At 38.3% G+C, this 14,732-nt stretch overlaps 1 protein-coding gene across 9 annotated transcripts in view; it reads left to right on the top strand.

Moving 5' to 3' along the window:
* The window catches only part of LOC105485571 (tudor domain containing 3), a 198,852-nt gene that overhangs the window by 135,317 nt on the left and 48,803 nt on the right, over window positions 1-14,732 (top strand). The gene's annotated exons all lie outside the window — the stretch shown is intronic.

Below are 14,732 nucleotides of genomic sequence, written 5' to 3'. Positions count from 1 at the left end.
ATTGTTTATTTATAAATTTACTTAATTACAAATTCCTGCTTGACAAAAGCACAGAAAATGTTATATTCTGAAAACATAATGGCAGCTTATTTTGCCCCCTAACTGGGATTAGTAATCTCACCAAACTATTTTTCCCTAATTTGCTCGTATCTAGATGACAGATATAACTATGTAAACAGATTGTTGTTTTGGAAAATTTATTATATAATCTTATATAACATTTTGATTGTGAAATTGGTATATCTCTTCTTTCACCCCATGTTACATAGTTTGAAAACGTTCACACAGTGAGTGAAAATGCTTTCACAATGTGATTTTTTTTTATATACTTTAGTGATTGACATATTGAAAAGGGAACTAAGTATGGTAATATGCAGCCTTTTTCTAAGCACATAATATAGTAAATATTTTCTAAAATGATAAGTTTTCAAAATATGATCCAAAAAGTTAAGGAAATATGCTTTTAAATTCAATTTATCATTCAGATATATTTTGAATCTAGCCAAATAAGCTCATAGATAAAATGCTTTTGTAACAAATGTGAAATGTTCAGATTTCATAAAAATTGAAGCATGTTTGCTAGATTATATAGAAAAGGCAGTGTAGCATTTGAGAAAACAAAGTTTGACGTGGGCAAGATTTGTAAGCATGATGTATTAGTTTTCTGTTGCTGTGTAACAAATTACCACAAAGTTAGTGGCTTAAAACAATGCAACTTTATTACCTTATAGTTTCTTTGTGTCAGGAGTCTAGGCACAGCTTCACTGGGGCCTCTGTTTAAAGTCTCAGATGCTGATGTTAAGATTTTGGTTGGAGCGGTGATCTTATCAGAGACTTGAGGTCCTCTTACAGGCTCACCAGTTCTTGCAGAATTTCATTTCCTTGTGGATGCAAGACTGAGGTCCTGTTTTTTGCTTGGTGTTGCCTGGAGACTGCTTTGTCTCCTAAAAGCTGCCTTCAGATTGTTGCCACATGGGCCACCCCATAGGCAATTTACGTATTGTTTGCTTCTGCAAAGCCAGCAACAGAGTCTCTGCTGCTGCTTCAGATCTTTCTTTTTCCTGACTCTGACTTAATGAGTATTTTTGTCCCAACCTCTCTTCATACTGTCCCACTGAGAACTCTTGATTTCCTTTCATCCTCCTATCCCCTTACATTTGCTTTTGACTCCTGTATTAGTTTGTTTTCAAGCTGCTGATAAAGACACAACCGAGACTGGGTAATTTATACAGGAAAAAGGGTGTATTGGATTTACAATTCTGCGTGGCTGGGGAAGCCTCACAATCATTGTGGAAGGCAAGGAGGAGCAAGTCACATCTTACATAGATGGCAGCAGGCAAAGAGAAAGCTTGTTCAGAGAAACTCTATAAAGCCATCAGATCTCATGAGACTTATTCACTATCACGAAAACAGCACAGGACAGACCTACCTCCATGATTTAATTGCCTCCCACTGGGTCCCTCCCACAACTTGTTGGAATTCAAGATGAGATTTGGGTGGGGATACAACCAAAACATATCATTCCACTCCTGGCCCCTCCCAAATATCATGTCCTCACATTTCAAAACCAATCATGCCTTCACAACAGTCACCCAAAATCTTAACTCATTTCAGCATTAACTTAAAAGTCCAGTCTCATCTGAGACAAGGCAAATCTCTTCTGCCTAAGAGCCTGAAAAATCAAAAGCAAGTTAGTTACTTCCTAGATACAATGGGGGTATAGGCATTGGGTAAATACAGCCATTCCAAATGGGAGAAATTGGCCAAAACAAAGGGGCTACAGGCCCCATGCAAGTCTGAAATCCAGCTGTTAGTCAAATCTTAAAAGCTCCAAAATGATCTCCTTTGACTCCATGTCTCACATCTAGGTTACACTGATGAAAGAGGAGAGCTCCCATGGTCTTGGGCCTCCCTCCGAGCTGTTTTAACAGGCTGGTGAGGAGTGTTTGTGGCTTTTCCAGGTGAATGGTGCAAGCTTTTGGTGGATCTACCATTCTAGGGTCTGGAAGATGGTGGCCCTCTTCTTACATCTCCACTAGGGGGTGCCCCAGTAGTGAACTCTGTGTGGGGACTCTGATTCCACATTTCCCTTCTGCACTGCCCTAGCAGAGGTTCTCTATGAGGGGCCTGACCCTGCGGCAAACTTCTGCCTGGGCATTCAGGAGTTTTCATATATCCTCTGAAATCTGGTTGGAGGTTCCCAATCCCCAATTCTTAACTTCTGTGCACTCATAGGCTCAACATCATGTGGAAGCTGCCAAGACTTGAGGCATGCACCATCTGCAGCCACAGCCCAAGCTCTACGTTGGTCTCTTTCAGCAATGGCTAGAGTGGCTGGGATGCAGGGCACCAAGTCCCTAGGCTACACACATCATGGGGACCCTGGACCCAGCCCATGAAACCATTTTTTCCTCCGAAGCCTCCTGGCTTGTGATGGGAGGGGCTCCATGAAGACCTCTGACATGGAAGACATTTTCCCCATTATCTTAAGGATTAACATTCAGCTCCTTGTTACTTATGCATATTTCTGCAGCTGATGTGGATTTATTAGAAAATGGGATTTTCTTTTCTATCACATTGTCAGTCTGCAAATTTTCCAGACTTTTATGCCATATTTTCCCATAACCTCATGATGTAGGAGACACTATAGAAGTTGATATGGTTTGGCTGTGTCCCCACCCAAATCTCATCTTGAATTCCTACATGTTGTGGGAGGGACCCAGTGGGAGGTTATTGAATCATGAGGGCAGGTCTTTCCCAAGATGTTCTTGTGATAGTGTAAATCTCATGAGATCTGATGGCTTTATAAAGTGGAATTTCCCTGAATAAGCTCTCTCTTTGCCTGCTGCCATCCACGTAAGATGTGACTTGCTTCTCCTTGCCTTCTGCCATGATTGTGGGCTTCCCCAGTCACATGGAACTGTTAAGTCCAATAAACCCTTTTCCTGTATAAATTACCCAGTCTCAGGTATGTCTTTATCAGCAGCAGGAAAATGAACTAATATAGTAAATAGGTATCAATAGAGTAGGGCACTACAGAAAAGATAACCCAAAAATGTGGAAGTGACTTTGGAACTGGGTAACAGGCAGAGGTTGGAATGGTTTGGAGGGCTTAGAAGAAGACAGGAAAATGGGGGAAAGTTTGGAACACCCTAGAGACTTGTTGAATGGCTTTGAACAAAATGCTGATAATGATAGGGACAATGAAATCCAGGCTGAGGTGATCTCAGATGGAGATGAGGAATTTGTTGGGAACTGGAGCAAAGGTGACCCTTGTTATGTTTTAGCAAAGAGACCGGCAACCTTTTGCCCCTGCCCTAGTGATTTGTGGAACTTTAAACTTGAGAGAGTTGATTTAGGGTATCTGGCAGAAGAAATTTCTAAGCAGCAAAGCATTCAAGATGTGACCTAGTTGCTGTTAAAAGCATTCAGTTTTAAAGGGAAAACACATCATAAAAGTTTGGAAAATTTATGTTTGGGTTCTCAGGGACACCTGCTCCTTGGATGAGCACCATGACCTTGACTCACAGTCTTGCCTTCAAGGTTTAGTAACCTTGTTCGGGACCCATCACACTACATCCAGGAAGCAAAATTTTTAATCTCTCCTAGATGTACTGTGTGGGGAGGACACACTGACTGATTCAGGAAATGAGCAGAAGGCTTCTTAGGGGAGATGGCATCTAGCCAAGACTGAGGAGAAGTGTTGGGGCAGTCCAAGTAGAGGGAGCACTATGTATACAGGTGTGGAGGCATCAGAGCACCAGTTTCCTGTGCCTGGGAACATATGGTAGAGGCAGTGCTGTGAGGAGAGAATTGGAATTGGCAGGCTAGAGCCAGATTACAAGGATTTTGTCCTAAGGAGTTTTAATTCTGTCCAAATGTGATACAAAGGCATTACAGGGTTTTTGGCATAAGAGCCATGAGGTTTATTTTGGTGCTTTAAGAAAAAATTTCTTGTCTGCAAAATGGAAAATAGGGTAAGATGGGATTGAGATTGAAAACAGGCAATAGTTGTATGTGTTGTGGGGAATTATTCATTCAATAAATGCTGTATTTTATTTAGTATTTAAAATACCTCATTCAGAAAACTCAGGGAAGTAGACTGATTTTGTAGCTCTTGTCCCAAAGATGCTCACTGTCTAGTGTGTGAGACAGAAGAAATCATAAACTAAAGGAGTATAGGAATGCTTACTTTCAAAGGATTTCATCATTTACTTAATGTAAAACAAAGCAATACTGAACAAAGTGTAAGTGCTTAGCAGAAGTTATTTTGAAAACAGTAATCAGATTTGATCTGGTATATATGTAACCTGTAATAATATTTAGTCTTTTATTTCAAAGTTTTATTGCCAAAATAAGACCTACCAGTTGTTTTGAATGGCTAGTAAATAATCAGGCATACTTGAAAACACTGTTTGGTTTGCTATTTGATTGTTTTAAAGGTTTACCTTACCAGGACCTGATTGTACCATTACTAGCAGCTTTTCTGACCCTAAACTCTCTTTGATGATGTTGGCATCACACAGAAGACATTCATGATAACACACATAAGTACCAATAGCTAGACAATAAAGTGATACACACACACACACACACACACACACACACGCATATACATATATGGAAGATTATAGTGCTTGTAGCTCTTTCTTATATTCTCCTGGCTGTGTCTTCATAGGTATGATGAAGATAACAGGATTGGTGGGAAAGCTGTGTGTTGGTTGCCCTCAGGTATCTTTAGCAGGGATCGTTGTGTTACTTTCTCTTGTTGACCTTCTCACACTACTAAGTGCCAGTATTCTTAGGTGAGCTGGGGTATATTGTAGAACAAACAAACAAACAAACAAACAAACAAACAGTTGAGGCAAGCTACTGAATTGTTTTTGAGCTCATTTTAAGATAGCATGTATTTTTAATTGGAGTTAAAGCCCAGAGTAAATTTTTACTTTTATTAAGTTGAATCTCCCCTTTGGTGGAAAATTTGGTTATTTTCTGTAAATCTCTTGTTCTAAAATTAACTCTTCATTGATGGGAGAAAATGTTGGATATTTTTCTAAAATAAATCTAGACAGTGTTTCAGGATAACATCTTAATGTTTAATGGTTACATGCATTATAGACAGCTAATGAAGAGAGTTAAGATCTTATTTATGTTCATATTAGCAGCATCATTATTTGAGTCTGTTATAGACTCAAATTGACATTACCAAGAAGTAATTGTGATTCAGTGGTTTGCATATATTTAGGGTTTAAAAGGTTTGTTTTTCTAATACAGTTGCATAAACAAATCTTTCTTGCTTCTATGTTTTATATCAGCATAAGCTATCTGAGTATTTTGTTTCGTTTTAGTACCCCTAGAAGTCAGAATTTAGTGGAGTAAGCCTTGGCTTGGATGGACTTGTTATATCATATCAGATTCTGGACAGTAATTTGTCAGGCTGGTTGGAAAAAATATATATATTCTGATTTTTTAAAGTTTCATTAGAAATAATTGATTATCACATTTACTTTTCTTAGAAATTTTTCTCAGCATTGACTTTTTGTTATATCTTTAACTTGGAATAAAACATAATTCTAGTTGACATTTATAAAATATTCGGAACAAAGTGAGGTTGGATTACATTGTTTTCTGTTACCAAATGAAAAGGACAGGGTACTGGAGCAGATACATACAACTAATTTCACCACTAAACTTACAGCTCTTGAATACTAGTTGTATGTCTTTGGGTGAGATAGAGAACTATTAACCTTAATTTTCTCATCAGGAAATGGAGAAGTAGTGACAGCACCTATTGTAGGGCTACAGGATCATTGGGAAGATCAACTTAGATAATGTATATGAAGTGCTAAGCATAGTGCTTGGCATCAGCAACAGCAGCAGATGCAACAGCATCCTCCACTCATCATGTATCATCTCCACCTTCATTGCCCTACTTCAGGCCTTCATCAAGGCTTTCATCAGACTTTCACTGTTTTTTGCAGAACCTTATCCCATTCTCCATATTGTGATCAGTGACCTTTCAAAGCACAAATTTGATCACACTTCCTGCTGGCTTAAAATGCTCCATTGACTCTTCTCATTGGCAGGATAAAATTCAGACTATACTATATATATTGTTTTTATGGTGTTCCATTACTCTTATTTTCTGTGGATTTTGTGAAAATTAGTATTTATATTGGTTAACAGGATATAGATGTAAATAATCTGTTTAGATATTAGCAGATATAAGGCTAACATTAATGGTTGATGTGTACTTCACATCAAGTTGCAGGTCTTGGATAGTTCACGGAAGGTGTCTTTTTGGCTTTGTTTTTGCTTTTTTTTTTTTTTTAATTCAAGTTTCAGGGCTCTTTGGATAGTTTGCCTTGTAGATTTACTGCTTGAACTTTGAAGACTGAAGAACAGGGACCTCACAAAGGGAATGTAATATAATGATAATAGAGAAAATATGTATATATTAGGCTAGATGTTATTGTTAGGGATTTCCTCAAGAATCATCTATGTATTGACTATAATGTATATTTATATCTTATTGCATCAAACAGCATTACTGCATATTGATGGAAATCTATGGTAGAGTGCCTGTTTGGAAACCAGGGATAAATGGTTGCTATGTGAGTAAAGTCATCAACTGCCAGCACAGCCGAAAGCAGAAGAAATGTATAGCTATCTACCCACAGCCTATCACTTTCTTTCTATTCCTAGCCATCTCTATGGGCTTCCCAGCCCTTGACTTTTTCTTCCTGTAAAGCGGATTCCTTTTTACCATTCCATTCTTTTTGAAGTACAAATGTACCCCAAATTTTTAGATAGTATTTTAAGCTTAACTTGAATTAATTATTTCCAATTCTATTTGTGGACAACTTGTTACCTTTAATAGTTAATAGTCTGTGCCAGAGCCACTTAGTATCTAGTCAGCAAACAAGTACAGATTAAGTGCTGAAATTGAGAGCGTTTAGAAACTCCTTTAGCAATTTGATCGTACCTAAACATTTGTTACTGCATTTTACAAAAGTAACAGTCAGCGGCAGATTGGAAATTAAAACCAGAACCAGCAGCTAAAACAAAAACCCTGGTCTTTCACTACAGTACGTTTGAAATGTTCTGGTTTATGTTGTTAGGACATTGCAGACTCTGGATTTACTTGCATTCTGACAGCATGACACTTTTTGTCAGAGTAACAAGGCCAGGCAGGTAGTTTAAGATGGTAGGCACAGTACCAGGTGGGAAGTGAAAATATACTACACTGCTGCCTCTTCTGAGACAGCCATGCAGTGAGGCACCCAAGCTTCATGGAGAGGCTGTCTCCAGTGCTCAGTCCTAGTCTTTAAATGCTCCCAGCCCTGGCCCTGGACCTGTGTGGTACATGAATGTTTAGGTAGTTCTGGTGCTGGCTGTTGAGCCCCTCTCAAGCTGTGCATCTTAACACTGGAGGCTCCACATCCAAGAGGGACACACTGTCCTCACTGTGCCTTTTCTGAATTCCTGGCCCACAGGATCTGTGAGCATAATAAAGTGAATGTTCTTTTATGCCACTAAGTTTGAGTAATGGTTTGTTACGTAATTGTAGTATTGGGGAAAAATCCCTAAAAATTGGCCTCACCTAGAATTGTGATTTAGAAAAAAACACTGGTGAGTGAAAAAACCTTGTCCTGCCATTGGTGTGTTGCTTTTTAAGTCATTATAGTATTTTAACTTTGTAAATACATGTAAAAAGGTAGTTAATAATTTCAATGTCATATTTAATTGCCTAGGTATGTGTGAGTTCTAGGCTTCATATTTTATGAACCTTAAATTATGCTTAGTGCATTATATACATGGATGTTTTCTTAGACTAATAATGTATCCAGCACTAAGCTACAAACATCTCCAGACTTTACTAAGAGCCAAACCCAAAGGACCTAATTTTTCAGAACTAGTCTCTGTAAAATACCATAAAAAGAGACTGTGTAGGTTCCTTTTAGCCCACAGTTTTATTAGAATATTATTAGGGGCATTTCTAAATTTGAATGATCCTAATATACTCTGAATTTTTGAAATATTAAATGTTTTATCTAATTGAGCATTAGTAAACTGAAGAAGTTTCCTCTATTGTAGGGTTTTCATATTAAATCTACATTGTTTTAAATTAATTTAATTTCTTCGCATATGATAATATTACTTTTTTGGTACTTGGATCTGTAGAAGATGGATATAGCTTTTCTTAGAATACTAGAACACATGAGCCTCTTTTTCATTTTTGCTGTTATTTTCTTCCTCCTCATTTAATTGTCCGTTCACTTACACATTTATTAACCATAAGATAAAATAATAAGTGTCATTTATTGAGCATCTGCTATGTGCCAGGGACTATGCTAGGTGCTTTGCATACTGTTAATTCATTTTATTGTCTGCAAATGCAAAGTATATATTATTTCCATTTGACAGATAAGGAAATGAGCTTGTATATTAATATTTGAATTAAAGCAAAAATAACATAAGGTTGTTATTTCTAAATGGTTTTTGACCCACAAGTCTAGTGCCTCGTATATAAATACCTGTTTATCAACAAGAGAGCCACATCTGACTTTACCCAAGTAGCTGAATTACTCAGATTCATGTATTTTCATTTAATGGATCAATTTGTCCATTAGTACTTTCTTTAACCCTGGCAGAAAAATGTTTTTATAGTAATCCTAACCTGAGTTTCATGATGAAATACTGAAAATAACTCATGGTTATTAATGATTTAATGCTAGTAGTATAATGGTAACTTTATTGAGGTTTAAGAGGGAGGTTAATACTGGGGTCTGGAATCTACTCAGTTAATCCCAGCTCTACGCTGTGCTAGCTGTGTAAGCTTGTCAAGCCTCTTCAGCTTCCTTATCTGTGAAATAGGGATGTTATAACTGTACTCTGAGGTAAGCTTATTTGGTTTTTTAATTATGTGAGAAATTTTACTAAACTGGACATTTTTTTCTTTTTTGTATTTGTAGGGGCTAGCTTGGGCTTTTAGATGGAACTAAACCGGGCAATCTTTGCAGTTGTATTGTTGATGTGTGTGGCACTTTTTCTCAGAATTCTCATTATTTGTTCATTTATAACAGCAGTAGTCTTATGCTTTATACTAACTTTTTAAAAATTGGCTTTTCTCTGTTTTTTTTTTTAAAGGGGCTTTGAAACACCAAAAAGTTAGTTCTTTGAACATTGGGCATCTTAAGTATGCTTATTTTGAGCTTAGTCTTCAGTTTAATATGTGTCGTATCTATAAAGATTTTAATGAGAACAGGAAAACAACTGTATATATTTGAATAATTGTACAAATTATAATTGAAAGAAAAATTCCATGCCAAATTAAAACTAATGTTAATTCTTGTGATCAGTTTTTCTGAGCTCTGATGTTTTTATTTAGCATAATGGACATCAACTTTATGATATTGGAATATACAATAATTTTTCCTTTGAAATTAATAATTAATGTTGATTATGGCTTTACTTAGAATTTAAGCAGGTTTCTAGCCCAGGATCTTTGTATGTGTTGTTCTCTCCTCTTGGACGACTCATCCCTACTTTCCTTGCATTTCCTCTCATTAGGGCTCATGTAAACACCATTTCTTCAGAGACGTTTTCCCTCTACATTGCTGTACTCCCCACTCCTTGTTTTTTCATAAGTCGATTTCTTTCATAGATTTTATTACAGCTTTAAGCCACATTATTTGTTCTTTGTACCTATTTGTTGTCTACCTCTGCCCATTATAACTAAGCTTCACAGGATAGAGGGCAATGTGTCTTACCTACTGCTTTCATATAGAGTGACTAGGAGAGCGTAGACAATGCCACCAGCAGTCAATGCTCAGTAACTATGATGAGTATCAGTGAAGGAAAGAGGTAAGTAGCATCATCCCAGTTTTATAAGGGTCACACAGCTGCTCAGTGGTAGGACTGGAATTTAATTCCAGTAGTCAGTCTAATTCCAAACACTTTGTTTGGACCCAGGAGAAAGCAGTTTTATATATATTCTCAAAATGAATCATTGCCATAATCCTGTGATAAGAATCATTACTCACATTTTACAAATAAGGAAACGGGTTCTTTGTGACTTTGTCAAAGGTGCATTACTGCAAAACTAGAGAAGCAGTTTATTTGGCCTCAAGCTCAGTGTTCTCTAGTGAAAATCAGAGATGCCTTTTATAAGCTTACTTTTGGTCTATTGTGGAGTCTTTTTCTCTGATCATTTGAACTCAATCTAAATCTACCCTAATGTGCTTTGATGCATACTTCTCTTAAAGGAGGAAAAGTAAAGGAGTACATTTTCTATTTCAATCTTGCAGCCTTAGCTAAGCCCAGATAACGGTGTTAAACAGGTAGCAATTTTGAACTTGGAGGCTTATTTCATTCCCAGTGTTTTCAGTAATTCTGTCTTTCTTTCAGCAAATATTTACTGAGTACCACTTATTTGCCTGATTCTATCGTAGCTAAGCACTGGAGAAAACAATGCTGAGCAAGACTCACACCCTACTCTCAACATAGTAACTATGTAAAAAATATTTAAAGCAGCCTTTTCTTAAAAAAATGTAATACTGAAATGAATGAGATACCTGTAGTCACTAAACTGAAAAGATGCCCATGAGATACTGTTCATTTTAAAACTGAATTGTAGCCCATGAGATATAGCATGAGTCTACTTTTTTTGTTAAAAAAGAAAGTGTATGGGTTGGGCGTGGTGGCTTACGCCAATAATCCCAGCACTTTGGGAGGCCGAGGCAGGCAGGTCACCTGAGGTCAGGAGTTGGAGACCAGCCTGACCAACATGGAGAAACCCTGTCTCTACTAAAAATACAAAAAAATGGCCAGGCATGGTGGCACATGCCTGTAATCCCAGCCACTCAGGAGTCTGAGGCAGGAGAATCACTTGAACCTGGGAGGTGTAGGTTACCGTGAGCAGAGATTGCACCATTGCACTTCCAGCCTGGGCAACAAGAGTGAAACTCGGTTTCAAAAAAAAAAGAATGTGTATGAATTATATAAAAGAGAGTAACCTGCGAAACTGTGAATAATTACTGTATCTGGAAGTGGGATTGGATTAAGCAGAAGGTGGAACTTTCTTGTACACATTTTTCTAGTGATAGGATCAAGAGTATTTTTTTTCTTTTTAAATATTTCTTAGCATTTTTAATATAGAAAAAATTAAAGGATGTAGAGAAAATTTTTATATGGAGAACGTTTATAGATATACTATATTTGAAGTGAAAAACAGTATTAGAGTATGATTTTGATTTTCTGATGTATCTGAATTTTCTCTGTAATATGACTTTCATAATATGACAATAAAGAAGTTTTTATTAAAGCATTCTTCCTGCCCTGTTTTCATTAAGAATCAAATAAAAACAAATAAACAAGAAAACTAAAGCAAGCTAAAGATCTTAGCTAAAAATGGGAGTTGGTGGTAGTGGGAATGTATAAATAGGGAAGCACCTTATTTTCTGATTTTTGGTCTTTCCTGATGTGTCATCAATTAAGTTTATTTGCTGAATTTTAATGCTAATAATGACAGCTAACATTTATTGGGTGCTTATTAAAGCCAGATACTGTTCTAAGTACTTTACATATGTTAATCCTCCGAGGTATGCTCTATTATTACCCCATCTTAAAGATGAGGCTCAGAAAAGTTAAATATTTTGCCTAAGGTTACAGAATTAGTAAGTGGCACCCCTATGATAAAAAGCTATGTAGTCTTTCTTTTGCTATTTCTAAGTGCCAGTTTGTGAGCTCTAAATACCAATCCAATTTTCAATAGAAGTTTAGGTTTTTCTGCATTAATGGAAAGAGATTATTAATTTTAGGTCGGGATTCTGGCAGTCCTAGTGTCCAAATGTATTTTTCAGCCCAATCAGGGATTGTGAAAGAGCCTTTGTGATTTCTACATCTCACCAGAAATGAACAGATACAGGTGATAAAATTGAAGCTAACATGTTGTTTGTTACATTCTGGGTTCCCCCCCCCCCCGCCCCGGCAGCTTGGTATAATGGAAAAATCCTGGGTTTTAGCTTCAGTTAGATTTCAGTTTAATTCTGGCTTCAGCATTTTCTACCACAAGCCTTTAGTCGAGTCACATTCCTTTATTTCTTCACTTGCAAAATAAAAATGATAATACTGCCCTTTTAGGATGGTTGTGAAGATTACATGAAATGATGTAGGCAAAAGACCTTTAACATAGAGTCAGGCGTATAGTAGGATCTTAATAAATATTAAGGCATTTCTTCAGGTAGGTGTATCAGAATAAAATGAGGATTAGCCTTGGGAAACAAATTCTACCTGATTTTCTACTATAGAATGCAGGTACAGCTGCTGCTGGAGAATATTCTGCAAAAAAAAGTGTTAATATTTTAAGATGCCTGATTAATTTAGTACATACTTATATACAGACTTAAATGATTTGTGACAATTAATAAGTTAATTCTTAATTATTCGTTTAGTTTTTATTTATTTTTGAGGCAGAGTCTGGCACTGTCTCCCGGGCTAGAGTGCAGCGGCACCATCTCTGCTCACTGCAGCTTCCACTTCCCAGGTTCAAGCAATTGTCCTGCCTCAGCCTCCCGAGTAGCCGGGACTACAGGTGTACACCACTATGCTCAGCTAATTTTTGTATTTTTAGTAGAGATGGGGTTTCACCATGTTGGCCAGACTAGTCTTGAACTCCTGACCTCAAGTGATCCACCCACCTTGGCATCCTAAAGTGCTGGGATTACAGGCATGAGCCACAACGCTGGTCCTGTAATACATTTTTCTATCATTTTTTTTTTTTTGCTAATCTTTTCTTTTTTCTGCTATTTAATGTTAAATGTTACCCATTTCTACCTGTGCTTTTTTTTTCACCTTTAGGCTGATTAAAAAAAAATGTGATGCATTTTACTCTGCTGTCTGTACAGAAAACTATATTAATATATTTATTAGAGTGATTGCAGACCTGACCTGTGCTGCCCCTTGCTATCTAATGTAGTTTAGAATTATGATGTCTTCTTAAAAAGGGTAGACGAGAACAATTAGATTCTGACCAGGGAACCAAGGAGCTGCCTTTTCAGTTGATTTGGGATATATTCCTTAGTTTATTTAAAATTGCTTTTCTGGCTGAGCACGGGGCTCACGGTAATCACAGCACTTAGGGAGACCGAGGCAGGTGGATCACCTGAGGTCCGGAGTTCGAGACCAGCCTGGCCAACATGGTGAAACCCAGTCTCTACTAAAAATACAAAAATTAGCCAGGCGTGGTGGTCTGCACCTGTAGTCCCAGCTACTTGGGAGGCTGAGGCAGGAGAATTGCTTGAACCCGGGAGGCGGAGGTTGCACTGACCAAGATTGTACCACTGTACTCCAGCCTGGGTGACAGAGTGAGGCTCCATCTCAAGAAAGAAAGAGAGAGAGAGAGAGAGAGAGAGAAGGCAGGCAGGCAGGCAGGCAAGCAGGAAGGAAAGAAGGGAGGGAGGGAGGGAGGAAGGAAGATTGCTTCTCCCACAATTTAATAATCGAGTATATTTATTATGTGTTTAATAGATGAGCTCAGTTTCAAAATACTGACTTTATATATGACTTTATGATTTAACTAACCTAAGATAAAAAGTATTGGGCTTAAGGAAATCCAGGAATGGATGATGAATCCAAGAATGATTGGAAATCCAAGAATGACTTCTTAAGTATTTCATTTTCAATGAAATGGATATATATGAAAACTATCTTCTTTTAAAAACACAATTTTCGGCTGGGCACAGTGGCTCACACCTGTAATCCCAGCACTTTGGGAGGCCTAGGCAGGTAGATAATGAGGTCAAGAGTTCGAGACCAGTCTGGCCAACATGGTGAAACCCCGTCTCTACTAAAAATACAAAACTTATCCAGACGTCGTGGCAGGTGCCTGTAATCCCAGGTACTCGGGAGGCTGAGTCAGGAGAATCACTTGAACCTGGGAGGCGGAGGCTGCAGTGAGCCAGATCACGACACTGCACTCCAGCCTGGGCAACAGAGCAAGACTTTGTCTCCAAACAAAACAAAACAAAACAAACAAAAAACCCCCCACAATTTTCACTTTCTACCTCTGTGAGTTTATTTTACTGTATTAAGGAAATTCTTTTTTTTGAGACGGAGTCTCGCTCTGTGGCGCAGGCTGGAGTGCAGTGGCGCAATCTCCGCTTACTGCAAGCTCCGCCTCCTGGGTTCACGCCATTCTCTTGCCTCAACCTCCCTAGTAGCTGGGACTATAGGTGCCCACCACCACGCCCGGCTAATTTTTTTGTATTTTTAGTAGAGACGGGGTTTCACTCTGTTAGCCAGGATGGTCTCGATCTCCCGACCTCGTGATCCGCCCGCCTCCACCTCCCAAAGTGCTGGGATTACAGGCGTGAGCCACCATGCCCGGCCTTTTTTTTTTTTGAGACGGGATCTCACTCTGTGGCCCAGGCTGGAGTTCAGTGGTGCGATCTCGGCTCACTGCAGCTTCCACCTCCCAGGTTCAAACAATTCTCCCACTTCACCCTCCCGAGTAGCTGGGATTACAGAGCCAGGCCACCAAGCCTGGCTACTTTTTTCATTTTTAGTAGAGACAGGGTTTCACCATGTTGACCAGGCTGGTTTGGAACTCCTGACCTCAGGTGATACACCTGCTTTGGCCTCCCAAAGTGCTGGGATTACAGGGGTAAGCCACTGCGCCTGGCCAGGAATTCTTATTTTTAAAAAATAATTTTCTTTGTAAATTTTACTCT

Source organism: Macaca nemestrina, chromosome 16 (assembly GCF_043159975.1).
Source record: "Macaca nemestrina isolate mMacNem1 chromosome 16, mMacNem.hap1, whole genome shotgun sequence".
NCBI classification, from domain to species: Eukaryota; Metazoa; Chordata; class Mammalia; order Primates; family Cercopithecidae; genus Macaca; species Macaca nemestrina.
The sequence above is the reverse complement of the archived record's forward strand: the minus strand, read 5'-3'. Positions and strand labels throughout refer to the sequence as shown.